Consider the following 13,340-nt stretch of genomic DNA (forward strand, 5'->3'; position numbering starts at 1 on the left):
TTGCTGTTGAGAAAAAGAAAAAGATTTTCCCTGTATTATCCAGGTTGACTGGTTGCATTAATCTAATTCATTGGATTGATTAATCACTTAGCTTTGTTCTTATCGGCACAGCCTTGGTGTCCTAAAGCCTTAAGCCCATGGGGTATATTTAGTCTCATTCTCTTCAAACTGAATCTTTGAATCGATTAATCACAGAATGCTTGCTTATTGTGCTTCATGTAGTAGTGTCACAAAAATAATATCTTTTGTATTTAAAAATGTATTTTTCACATAAAGCAGTATACCAAAGCTCAAAAAGATTATTTATTTTTCCAAAAAGATTAGCTCACTAAATAATAACATATCTATTAAATGTCAACGAACTACATACTAGCTCTTAACCTAAGTAATGACCTTTTTAACCAGATATTCCTGCATAACCCACCTTCAACTTCTGCAGCCTTTCAAGATCATCCTTCTTTGATACCCACATCGCCTCTATCATATTTGGTCAGGGGAAGCCAAGTTTTTGCCCCTTCCTGTTTTTGAGAAATCCCAATAAATGCATTTGCTTTTTATGCAGCCTGATGGTCACTTATTCCCTCTCTGCCTTCATAGTCCTCTACTCAGCGGTCAAGCCAACTTCATATACTGCCCCCCCCCCCAATACTGTATCATCCTAAAGGATGACATAAACTCTTCTCTTAGTTTTCCAAAGAAATTATCACACCTAACTATCACTTTTAGCAAAAACTCACTAAAATATTAGGGGTAATGGAAAGATAAAGAAATGCAGAAGTAGATTAAGGGGGGAAAAGGTATGTTCCTAGTCATGCATCTCTACAGGTTCTCTTCCTGGATGGATGCGGTTCTCAACCCCAAGCCTACTATAATTTCAAGAAGCCAGTTCACCAACCACAGAGGAGTGACCCCCTCTCCCAGGCTGTCCTGCCTGATGTCTAGACCCTCACCCTTTCTGAAGTTCTTGGTGAGGAAACAAGAGCTTTCTTCCATTGTTTTATCTTTTGTCATTGTTTTTATTTCCCTGAATGTAAACTATTGCAAAGCTGCAACTTAATCTGGAAGAAAACAACCTTTCGATTATTATGCATATTTTCATTAATATTTGGCTCTTCCTTACCTCTAAATATTCCCTTCCAGACTGGAATATTGACTTTTATATTAGAAAGTTTAAAGACCTACAAAGGCTGTTCCCTTCTCCCTCAAAGTTAAGATGCAATCTGCTTTCAAAATTGAATCCAGAATGTATGTCATATTCTAGAGAATATGGGGGGAGAATTGACAGCTTTGAAGAGGCTGTTTTTCCTCTACAACTAACCAGTTAGGCTTCAATAAATACTTGGATCCCGCCCCAGCTAGTGTACTCTTACTACATTAGAAATTACTTACTAGCTAGTTTAAATCCAGTTATTCCTAAAATTAATAGTTGTGTGAATGAAATCAGCAGAGAATTTCTAAACCAATTTGCATATGGAGTTCAATAATGTGTCTGAGTTTATGGATGATTTGACAGTGTCCTTTCTTAGCCCCATATGTTGGAAACTTAAAAAACACAGGATGCAGAAACTGACTTTCAGATGAATATGGCTGGTATGGAGCTATGAGTCAGCCCATTTATTATCTAACTGAATTTCACCTTTAAAGCACCATGCGGGAATTGTTCAGAGCACCTTAATTATTGTGAAGAATAGAAAAAAGCTCTAAACACTTATGACATTGTTCATTTAATCTCCTTTCCCCCAAAGAGAAAAAGAAATAATCCACAACTTTCCATGGAAGGCAGAGAAGTGCAATTCTTTAAAAACCTTAGATACTTTTGAAAAAGAGCTAAATATTTTGTCTCGTTCCCTGGAAATAGCACCCATCCCACATGATATTAAATTTTCTAACTTACTTGAAAACGAAGTATGGATTATTCAGTGGGAAAAAGGCAGAATCTAACTGGGTTCTAATCCAAAATTTGGAAATAAGTTTTGGTTGGAAATTCTTCTACAGTTAGCAGAAAATATGATGGCCAAGCCATCAAAACTGAATAATATATCCATGGTTCGTGAAAGCCCTGAATAGATCAGGTGCAAAGCTAATAGGACAGTATTTACAGGGCACTTGCTTTCTGTAATGTGACCATTAGAAATTCATTAAGAGTCAGACTGGGAAAATGAAGAGACTAAAGATATTATAACAAAAAGGAAAATTTATTTTAACAATGAAGAGTTAAAAACGTTTATTTACTAAATACACATAGATGCCTCCCAAATATCCACTTATTTATTTTAATCGATTTCCTCAAACTGGTTCACAGCCCTGCTCAAGCTTTTCTTCTCCAGCAATCCGTTGTAGATTCATGATGGATTTATCATTTTTCTCTCCATGGCTAGTCCTTTCATCAACTCAGACCTAAATTTCCCTAGAAAATAATTCTCCAACATTGCCCAAACCTCATACATCTTTAATAGTTCATTATTTTATATAAAACATGCTGGGATGAGAGCTAGCTTGGTGACCAACTTTTGCCACCGCCACTTATTTTCTTCATCCATACATTTATTTATTCACTCAACAAAAGTTTAATGAATGGGAATGATGGTACCATTGGGCTTATTTTCTGCACTCAGAAAATAAACATGAAAAGAACAAGACCATATCTGCTTGAGGAGCATCATCATTTACCAAGGGATTCTTACTGGTCTAAATATTGAAATGTTTATGTGTTAATTATATAGAAAATATTGGCTTTCTATTATTTTTTTAAAGATTTTTATTTATTTTTGGCATTAAAGATGCTAATAATAGAACTAGTTAATGGAACACATTAAATCATTTCTCTTTGTTCTTTCTAGAAATTATTATGATTCTCTGGCATTTCATCATAACTAAAACAGATTAAAACAAATAGGTAGGCAGACATGACTACTAGGTAGCTGTATTCTGTTACAGCAGATGAAGAACTCAGTACTCAGCTGGGATAATCAAACTGTCCTGTGCTGTGAAAATGTTGTATTAATCTATTAATTGGAAGGTTTGCATCCTCTGTGATCTTTAAGTTTTCTAATGAAAATTCTCTATTGGGTCAAAAATGTACAGAATTAAGCTGGATATAGGGATGAAATACTGTATCCTGTGCTTTGGGCTATGTGACATACACTTTAAAAGGTATTTAAGATAATAATGTAAAAATCGTAATTTGGGAGTTGTATCTAATTCCAGTTAAAAGGATGGAATATAAAATAGTTCAAGGGATGAAATCTGCTCAGTACAAAATGGTCAGTGTCAAACTAGCATCACCCACTGAGATCAGCCACTTGGTACTGAAAGGCTGACCCCAAGGATTTGACCCGAAATACTGCCATTTTGATAGGATAGTCTTTTGAATGAGCTCAGTTATCTAAACTGCACTCTAGTAAAGAAAAAGGGAATGGGGTACTAATTATAAAGTGATAAAATATTAAGTGTGTAAAGTTAAATGTATGAAAGAGGTTTCTCTGGGATCTGGCTGGGATATCAAATATAAGTCACTTACTATCAAGAACACTATGTTAGTCTGGCTCCTGGGTGGCTCAGTCGGTTAAGCCTCAGACTCTTGATTTCAGCTCAGATCATGATCTCAGGGTCTTGGGATCAAGCCCCACATCAGGCTCTGTGCTCAGCATGAAGTCTGCTTGTCTTTCTTCCTCTGCTCCTCCCTTGCTCTCTTTCTCTGTCTCTGTCTCTCTCCCTCAAATACATAAATACATAAATACATACATACATACATACATACATACATAAAATCTTAAAACAAAACACAACACTGTGTTAGTCCAGAGCCAGCTAGTTACTCAGCCTCAGGGGGATTTGGGTTGCTTAGCATGGGTAGGAATCCATGAGCTCTTGAAATTGAATCTTCTCATCCCACTTTGTACTCTTATGTTAGGAGCGGTAAAAAAAAATAGTATATGTATTAGTAGTACAAATATTTGTGTGATCGTGGAATTTAATTGTGTATTTAATTTTTTATGATTTGTTTTAGTAACTCCATGACCAGGGATGTTTTATTTAAACTTTTAAAATGTTGAAATAATTATAGACTCAGACCCATAAGAAGATGCAAAAATAGTGCAGAGAGGTCTTGTGTACCCATCAGCCAGCAACTCCAACAGTGACACCTTCCATAACTATAGGACATTATCAACTCTGGGAAATTAATTAGAACAGTATAATTAATTAGACTATGAACCTTACTTGGGTTTTACCATTTTTTGTAGTCACTTTTTTGTGTGTCTTTGTGATTCATTCTTTGGCAATTTATCACATGTATAGATTCGAATAACTAGCATTCTTATAATGAAGGTACAGAACTGTTCTAGCACAAGAGGGTGCTTCCTCGTTCTGTACCTACCTCCTCTTCCCTAACCCCTGGTGGCACTGATCTGTTTTCCGTCTCTTTAATTTGCCATTTCAAGAACACTGTATAAATGGAATCATACAGTATGTTTACTTTTGAGGTTGGCTTTTTTCTGGCAGCATAATGCCCTTAAGATTGAACCATTAGTCTCATGCATCAATAGTTCATTTCTTTTTATGTCCAAATAGTATTATGCCTTTATCTGGATGCACACAATTTGTTTAATCATTGACAGTGAAGGACATTTGGGTCATGTCCAGTTTTTGGCTATTTTAAACAAAACTGTTATGAATATTCATGCATAGATTTTTATATAAACATAAGTTTCTATTTTCTAGGATAGATGCCCAGAAGTGCAAATGCTGGGTTATATGGTAAGTATATGTTTAACTTTAAGAAACTGCCAGACAAATTTTCTGAGTGGCTGTGTCATTTACATTTCCACCAACAATGTATGAGAGATCTAGTTTTTTCACAACCTCACCAGCATTTGATATTATCAATATGGGTTTTCTTTTATTTTAGCCATTTTAATAGATATGTAATGGTGTCTTGGGGTGGTTTTAATTTGCATTTCCTAATGACTAATGTTGTTGAACATCTTTTCCTATGTTTATTTGCCATCTGTATATATTCTTTGATGACATGTCTGTTGAAATCTTTTGCTTATTTTCTAATTGGATTGTTTGGTTTCTTACTGCTGGGTTTAGAGAATTCTTTATATATTCTGTATATGAACAATATGTCTGATATGTGATTTACAAATGTTTTCTGTAAATCAGTGGCTCATCTTTTCATTTTCTTAACATGGTTTTCCACAAAGCAAAACTATTTACTTTGGAAGGAGTCCAATAATTGACTTTTTCTTTCATGGATCGTGCCTTTGGTGTCATGTCTAAGAATTTGTCACCTAACCTTAGGTCATGAAGGTTTTCTCTTATATTCTTTTTTTTTAATTTTATAGTTTTACATTTATTATGTATGATCCATTTTGAATGAAATTTTTGTGTAAAATGTGGGCTTTAGGTCAAGGTTCATATCTTTTGAAATTGATGCCAACTGTTAAGAAGGCTCTTTTCTTTCATTGATTTGGTTTTTTTCTCCTTCGTCAGAAATCAGCTGGGCATTTTTTTTTTTTATCTCTGTTTTTTAACCAGTGGAAAAGTGAAAGAGAGAAGAGAAGGTTCATGCTCATACCAGCTACACGGAGATAGGAAATAGGGTCTTTATTTCAGGTGGGCGTGTGTCCAGCCGAAAAGTGGAGTGTCTGTTACTATAGGGGAAGAGGATAATGAGTATTCAGAGACATTTAGAAGTCCATCAGAACAGCGATCTTTTTTTTTTTAATTTTTTATTGTTATGTTAATCACCATACATTACATCATTAGTTTTTAATAGAACAGCAATCTTTTAAAAACAAAAACAAAACATGATTCAACAGTTTGGCAGGTTTTCCCTCCCATCAGGGTCTGGCAGAGAAGCCACATGGCTGATATCTTTGGGTCTGAAAGTCCCCAGGTGCTTTCTTCCTGCCTCCCTAGGAAAGCTTTAGGATTTAATCCCAATTCCTTGCCTTCTTCTCTTAATTATATGCTGACTGCAGCATTCCAAACTTGAGCCTGGCAAACCACTCTTGATTTCTTTTCTGTGACTGTTTTATTTGTGGTTCATGATCTTTCTGTTTCTGACTCAATTCTGGTCAAGTTTAGATGGCTAATGACTTGTCCCCAAAGTTCAGTGTTTTGGGATCTTGAGATTTTCTGATTCAGATAAAATAGAAGAGCCACAGTTCCTGTCTCCGAACACTGGAAGTTACAAGGGAGAAACAAATGACACAGTTGGCAAGTGTGGGCGTATTTCATGCAACTTTATACCATGAAACCTCACGCCCAAGCTGTGGAGGCTGAGAGAGCAGGAACATGCCCTTTCTTGTCTTCACTGGTAGTGCTCATGTACCGCTTGATGTTCAAAATGATGCCCAAGTGAGCCTTGATATTTTTTACTCAGGTAAGGAACAACTAAACATTATTAAAAAATCTGCCCTGTTTAATCATATGCTGAGTCCTTTTTGGTTTCAAGAGAGGATAAGGCTCGTCAGCATCCAGTAGATTTGACCCCAAGGTGCAGCTGGAATGGGAGCTTGGCTAGAACAATGAATGAATGTTGTCAGAGATGAACCTGATTGCCTGGGACCCATTGTGTGAAAAATTGACATTCCTGTCGCTTTATTATATTTTTTTATCCTTTGAAAGTTGTAAAATTTTGTAAATGTGCACTAGGCTTTCACATGAGTGATAGACAGGTAGATCGATAACTTAGTATTCTCAAAGGTGCCCTGGAATGATGACTGTAGTTCTTTATTTAGTATTGCAAATATGAATATTTATGGTCCCAAATTCTTTTTAAATTGCAGAAAACTGAGAAGTTAGATCAACCAATAATAACTCTATCAGTTTTAATGCTGGTTTATATGAATATGTCAAAAAAATTCACATAACTACCAGCATCAGGTGTTAAACCTTATCATTAATGGCAGATGTATTTAACACGTTTATCATTGAGCTTTGACATATATCCAGAGAAGGTGTTTAACAATCAACTTTGACTTACATTTTACAGTACAGGAAAGATGAGTATTAGGTAAAGGGAAGTGACTTGTGGGTGGAAAGAGGTTGAGAGTGAGTGCTTTGAAGTCAGGCATCTTGGCACCACGATTTAAACGGTGGTAACCTTAAGTGAATTACTTAATCATCTGCGCCTCGTTTTTCTCACATGTAAATGAGAGTAATATTATTAAATACCAAATACGGTAGTCACAGGAGATAAGGAGATAATCCATACAAATTGTTTGAACAATCGTAAAATATTTTATTCTTAACATAAACTTCAGTATTTCATAAGTACTTATTCATCTATTTACTCAATTCAACAAATACTGAAGGACCTAAGTACCTGCCTGTTCTAATTTAGACTTTATTAGTGAATAAAGCAGAAGAAAATCTTTGCCCTTGGGAAGATTTCTTCTCCCCCCCCTTTTTTTTTGTTACGCTTGGAGTTATACTGAGCATCCAAAATTTTGCTTCATTGATTTCATTGATTTATTTAACATGGCTCATCTTTACTACATCTGAAACTTTCGAACTTCAACTCACACATCATCGATAGTTCTGATCATGGTGTTGTCTCTTCAGAGATTATCCAGAGAAGTTGATCTCCATTCCGATACTGACTTGATTTAATAGAATACCCCAATTATGAAAGAAGGCCCCTTGGAAGAGTGCCCGTCTATGAACAGACACAGGTGGTAACACCAGCTTTTCTTCCTTAGGCTGTGGCTCTGCAATGTCTGTTTTCTCCATTCAGCATTTTTTAAAGAGAAGGGACCAGGTCTCACAAGCCACATTGTGTGCTGTCACTTACCTCACGCTGGATGATTGTAAATAAACTTGTATCTTTTCTTAAAGAATATAAGAACAAGAGTTATTTAAGGAAGACTGAGATTAAAAGCCCTCAAATGTATGATGTTAACTACATAGAACTGTTTTTCTTCGAGACCTGTTTTTAAAAAAAGCCATGTTTTATTTTTGATAGAAACAAGTCTTTTCTAGAGCTATTTAATTGTACTGGCAAAGGTTGGCAGCTCTATAGGGCTTTGATTTCTGTAGTACCATCTTAGTTTCCTTTTATCATATATATATTCACTTATTTTACAAAAAATAAAAAATTCATTTTATCACCATAGTTTTAATGTATTACTATAAGATTCAGCATACCTTGGGGTGCCTGGGTGGCTCGGTTGGTTAAGCGACTGCCTTCAGCTCAGGCTATGATCCTGGGGTCCTGGGATCAAGTCCCCCATCAGGCTCCCTGCTTGGGGGTTGGGGAGCCTGCTTCTCCTTCTGCCTGCTGCCCCTTCTGCTTGTGCTCTCTCTCTCTGACAAATAAATAAATAAAATCTTAAAAAAAAAAAGAGGGGCGCCTGGGAGGCTCAGGAGGTTAAGCGTCTGCCTTGGGCTCAGGTCATGATCCCAGGGTCCTGGGATCAAGCCCCACATCATCAGGCTCCCAGCTCTGCGGGAAGCCTGCTTCTCCCTCTCCTGCTCCCCCTGCTTGTGTTCCCTCTCTTGCTGTCTCTCTCTCTCTGTCAAACAAATAAATAAAATCTTTAAAATAATAAAAATAAAAATAAAAGATTGAGCACACTAATCACTGGTCTTTCCATGAAGATTTTCAATGACCCATTAAAATGGTCAGAATAATTGCCAGGAAATTCCTCTCTCTCTCTATTGTTCTTGAACTGCACACATATTTGGAAAAGGGGTGAAAATATAGAAATCACTTCTAAGGTCTTAATTATAATGTCTCAGTGTCTCCAGCTAGAATAAAATAATTCAAAGATGCTTCTCACTTCAGCTGTTCCCTTGCCACATCTATTCTCACTACATTTTCCTTTTTTTCTCTTTTCCTTGCCTCCCCATTGCCCACTCCACAAATACAGTAGTAAATGAAGAGCCAGGCACACTTAATTTAGGCAGTAATCAGAGGAGAAAGCTTTGTTTTCCTTGTATCTCAGGCCCAGAAAGTAGACAAATATGTGACCATCAATCAATTTTAAAATTTCCTTGTAAATTACTCAACTCTTTAGCTTTTTGATCTTAATGATATGCTAACCAACACATAACCTACGTCCTACAGTCATTCATTCATAGTTTCCACAGCCGTTTCTCCACCGATAGCTAAAAGAATCCTATTACTGTTCCCCAAAAATCAATGTAATGTTTTGCCTTTCACTAGCTAAGGAAAGCAGAATCTACTGAATTCACAATAATCCAATTCATGAATTCAGGTACTTTTGATCCAAGAATTTTTTTTTTTATGCCTGCCCCATCTAGATTGGCTGCATCCATAGCTCAGAGATAGCTGGGAAATTGGGCAGCCCTCTGTTTTGACACAGTCAATATTGACAGTGTTGGCATCACTGATGGTTCCAAGATGTTTTATTTTGGCAGGGGGCAGGGAAGTTGGGACATCAGTGGAGGCTGTAATTTAATGCTCATTCAGATTGCCAAAATATTTCCACTGAAAGCAGATAATGTAGTCTTAAAACAATCACACCAATCTCCCTATATGTTTTCCTCTGTCGTAGACCAACAGGAAAGAAGTTGATGCATGTGGTCGACATCATTAGGTTAGATTTTGTAGGTTATGGAGACCGAGCTGCCTTCAGTATTTTAGGCTTCTTCTTTAATTTAGAAACCCACTCAAGAGGAAAGATGGTCAGGTAACCCACTGCTGCATTTTAACATTAAGATGATTTTGCATAGCAATATTCTCCTTTAGGTTTGAAAATATTGTTATTTTATCTGATTTAAGTGATAGCCAAAGAAGAGTTTTAACCAAAATATTCGCGTTATTTTGATCGTCCTTGACCTGGTCTCCTGCTGCCGTTGCTCAGTTCAACCCAAGCCCAAGAAACAGGTGTCTTATTTAGTGAGTTCATCATATTTAAGTAGATGAATCTCAAATTTGTTAGTGTCTGTTGTACAGAGCTCCTTCATGATCTTTAAGTACTCCTTGTTATAATGAGCCTTTACTTAGGAGTTCACGATATTTTAAATTTATCAAATGCATGCAATTATGTTTGAATTGTGTCATTTGAAAAGTAAAGCAAAAATAGGTTTTAACAATTTTTTTTCCTTTTTAGAAAACAAAGGTGCATGCCTTTGACAAGTACTCTTGTTAAGTGTTACCAGTGTGAAGAGAAATATATAGTCCATTTTCCCTGAATTTATTTTAACCTTGCTATTTTGTGCAGTGTTTTGTTTGTTTGTTTCTCTTTTTGGTCATTTGCCATTTTCAAGAAAAGTTCATTTTCTTAAATGAAGAAAGAGATTCTGAGAAGCGATCATTCCAAACAATCTCCAGAACACAATTTCAAGCTACTGGTCCAAAGTATTTGGCACTTTAGGCGATAATTTATAATCCTCCATTAAACCCCGCCATTTGAAATAATCACAGTTTTGTTATTTTATTTTGAAAATTGTGTTCTCTGGGGCTGCCATTCAAAGAAAAAATATACCAAAAGGTAGATAAAACCAATCATTCTGTCATTCCCTGTTCTGCATTTTAGGGGAGATGATGGTGACAGATGAAAATTCTCTGAAAGAAGGATTGCCTCTTCGTATCAACTCAGATGTAACTTGCTTTGCATTGTCAGATAACAATGCTGACTGCAGCAATGAAAAAATAAACATGGATGGGGCATCAGTGGAAAAGTCCATCACTCCATTTCTACCAATAATAAATAAACGGAGAAAAAATATATATTCATTACATGGTTGAAAGACCCGAAGCCCATAACATTTAGAAATGCAATTTCCAAACATCCTGTGAGCATTTTCAGAAGCTGTAGCTGAATATCAATAGGGTATTTGTTCATCCCCAAAGTCATGTTGCTATTCTTTTTTTTCTGCCCCATATTTCAGTCTGGCCTACTTCCTTTAGTGATGCAGTTGAACATAAACCTTGACCAGGTATGGGTCAGAATGCTATAAAGTTGACAAGCCCATTGGAGAAGAGAAACTAGTGAAACAGTATCTATCATGAAGAGACCACCCATTTTGAGGTTAAAGCCTTTTGAAAACTTCTGAATTAAAAAAGTTGTACTGTTGGTCACCAGACATTGTTATTTAGTGAGGGTTGCAAAGTTTTGCAGCCATGTTAACAAGACGTACTAAAGTGTCCTGGATTGATGAATGCCAGATAAAATGTCATAAAATCACTAGAAATACTGCTCTGCATTTCAAGGATTGTATTCTGAATCTAAATATATATACACTAACTGCATTTTTTGACTGATGACTGGGCTGACTAGTTTGTCTTCAGACCAACAACTGAAATGGAGAAGACAGCCCCTCTATGAACTGGATCCATTCTTCTCCAAAATCTGGCAATTGAGTGACACATGAAAGCAGAATGCTTAATAGACAGCGGGTATGCTTTCAATTGTTATCTAAAATGAATTTATTTTCTCTACCTTCTGTTTCATTTTCCTCAAAATGAAAATGGTCACCTGCCTTTGAGGATATCCACTGAATATATAACTTTTCCAATCTTAATGTTTACAGTATCATTTCTACTCCTTCCCTGTTTTATTACATGGAAAAAAAGAAAAAAAAAAGGTCTGTAAGCTCCAGAGAAGTCCATTGAATCTAGAAATTAGTCAAAATGCTGCTCTTCTGCTTTCTGGCTTTTGTTTATAAGTACTCCCATGATACTGGGCAACACAAGAACTCTGTCTCCCACTAGTGTCAAAGGGACTTAACATTATGCAAGTATAACAAGTTCCACCAGATCACCTGTCATTAAGATTTTTGCAGGAAATGCATATATACAAGCATTCACCTTTACCAGCCTGCCTGCTGAACGGTCTTTGGCTTCCCATCTTATTCTTGCCACAAAAATACCTCAGCATATCAACAGCAGGGCAATCGGAATTGAGAATACTACAGAATTTTTGTGTGTTGTTTTCTTGAGGCATAAAATTAAAAGATTTCAGATTAGATATAAAAGTAATCATTACCAGGGGCACCTGGGTGGCTCAGTCGGTTGGGCGTCCAACTCTTGACTTCAGCTCAGGTCATGATCTCAGGATTGTGGGATCAAGCCCTGCGTAGGGCTCCTTGCTGGGCCTGAAGCCTGCTCTAGAGTCTCTCTCTCCCTCTCCCTCTGCCCCCCCCCGCCCCCGCTCAGCTCCTGCTCTCTCTCCGTCTCACTCTCTCTCTCTCAAAAAAAAGTAATCATTACCAGAAAAATTTTTAGTCACTTCAGTGATAGAAAGCAAAACAAAGAACTTTGCTATCCCTTAGGTTTGAAGAAATAGCAACTCAGTTCAGTAAGAAATGGACTCTAATCCCTACATTCCTTTGGGTTAATGCCACACGTGCATAGATTGCAAGGAAACTGCACCCATGCACATAACAACAGAGGTTGGAGAAGGAAAGACCCTCAGAAAGGAGAGGTTTGCAGCTCCTCACTCGAGGTCAAAGATGTTGTAAAACAGTCCCTTGAGACAGAGCTGGGGCCTCAACTACGTCTTCTCCCTCGAGTGTGCACCCTGGAGACATCCGTCAGAGCAGAATGGGATTCATTCAGATTCCATGAATGTGAAATGTTATAATCTGATCTGGTCTTTTTGTATCTCTCTTTGTATTTGCTCTCTTTCAAAAAGCAAAACATAAAGGACATTATAGAAAATATGGCTAACCTGTTTGAAAGAGCAATATTTAACTACGTCATCACATTAATTCATTTTATATAATCACTGCTACTTGCGGACCCTGGAATCATATGTTGGGATCTGGAAAGATCCTGAACGGTCATCTGGGTTAGCCCTCTACCTCCTAACCAATTAAACACTCCTCTACTCATTTTGCAGTAAAATCTGCTGGTGAAGCAAGGCCAGCCAGTACACGGAACTCTCTTGTGAGTGGTTAGTTTTGTTGTCATCATTCTGACTGCTTCTCTGAGGGTAACAAGACTGCGTTCTTAAAGCCTATAATTCAGATTTTCTCCCAGATTTGATTACCTTGTCTCCCAATTAGTACAATTTGGAGGAGACTTACTATGTTTGCACCTGCCTTTACTCAATGTTTATGTACAGAATTAGACCCTAACTTGTTGAAGTAAATGTTGTTGTATTTTGTTTATTATATCTAAAAACTGTAGCTGATTACTGTTTTGTAAATGATCAAAACATTTTAATTTTTCTCTGACATATTCCGGTTAAATTACATTGTACCCTGTATGAATGGCAAGGAACGTAAATCTGACATGGTGAATGCAGGTGGATTTACAAGACGTAACTCTAAGTTAATGAGCTTGATTTGATGTGTGAGTTGGGAATTCAGTTTTATAATTTTATAACCACTCCTTATACGATTATAGATTCAGTTTT

This window comes from Eumetopias jubatus, unplaced genomic scaffold (assembly GCF_037043125.1).
Source record: "Eumetopias jubatus isolate StellerSeaLion01/CBP00866 unplaced genomic scaffold, mEumJub1_p1.0 scaffold_14, whole genome shotgun sequence".
In the NCBI taxonomy this organism is placed as follows: domain Eukaryota; kingdom Metazoa; phylum Chordata; class Mammalia; order Carnivora; family Otariidae; genus Eumetopias; species Eumetopias jubatus.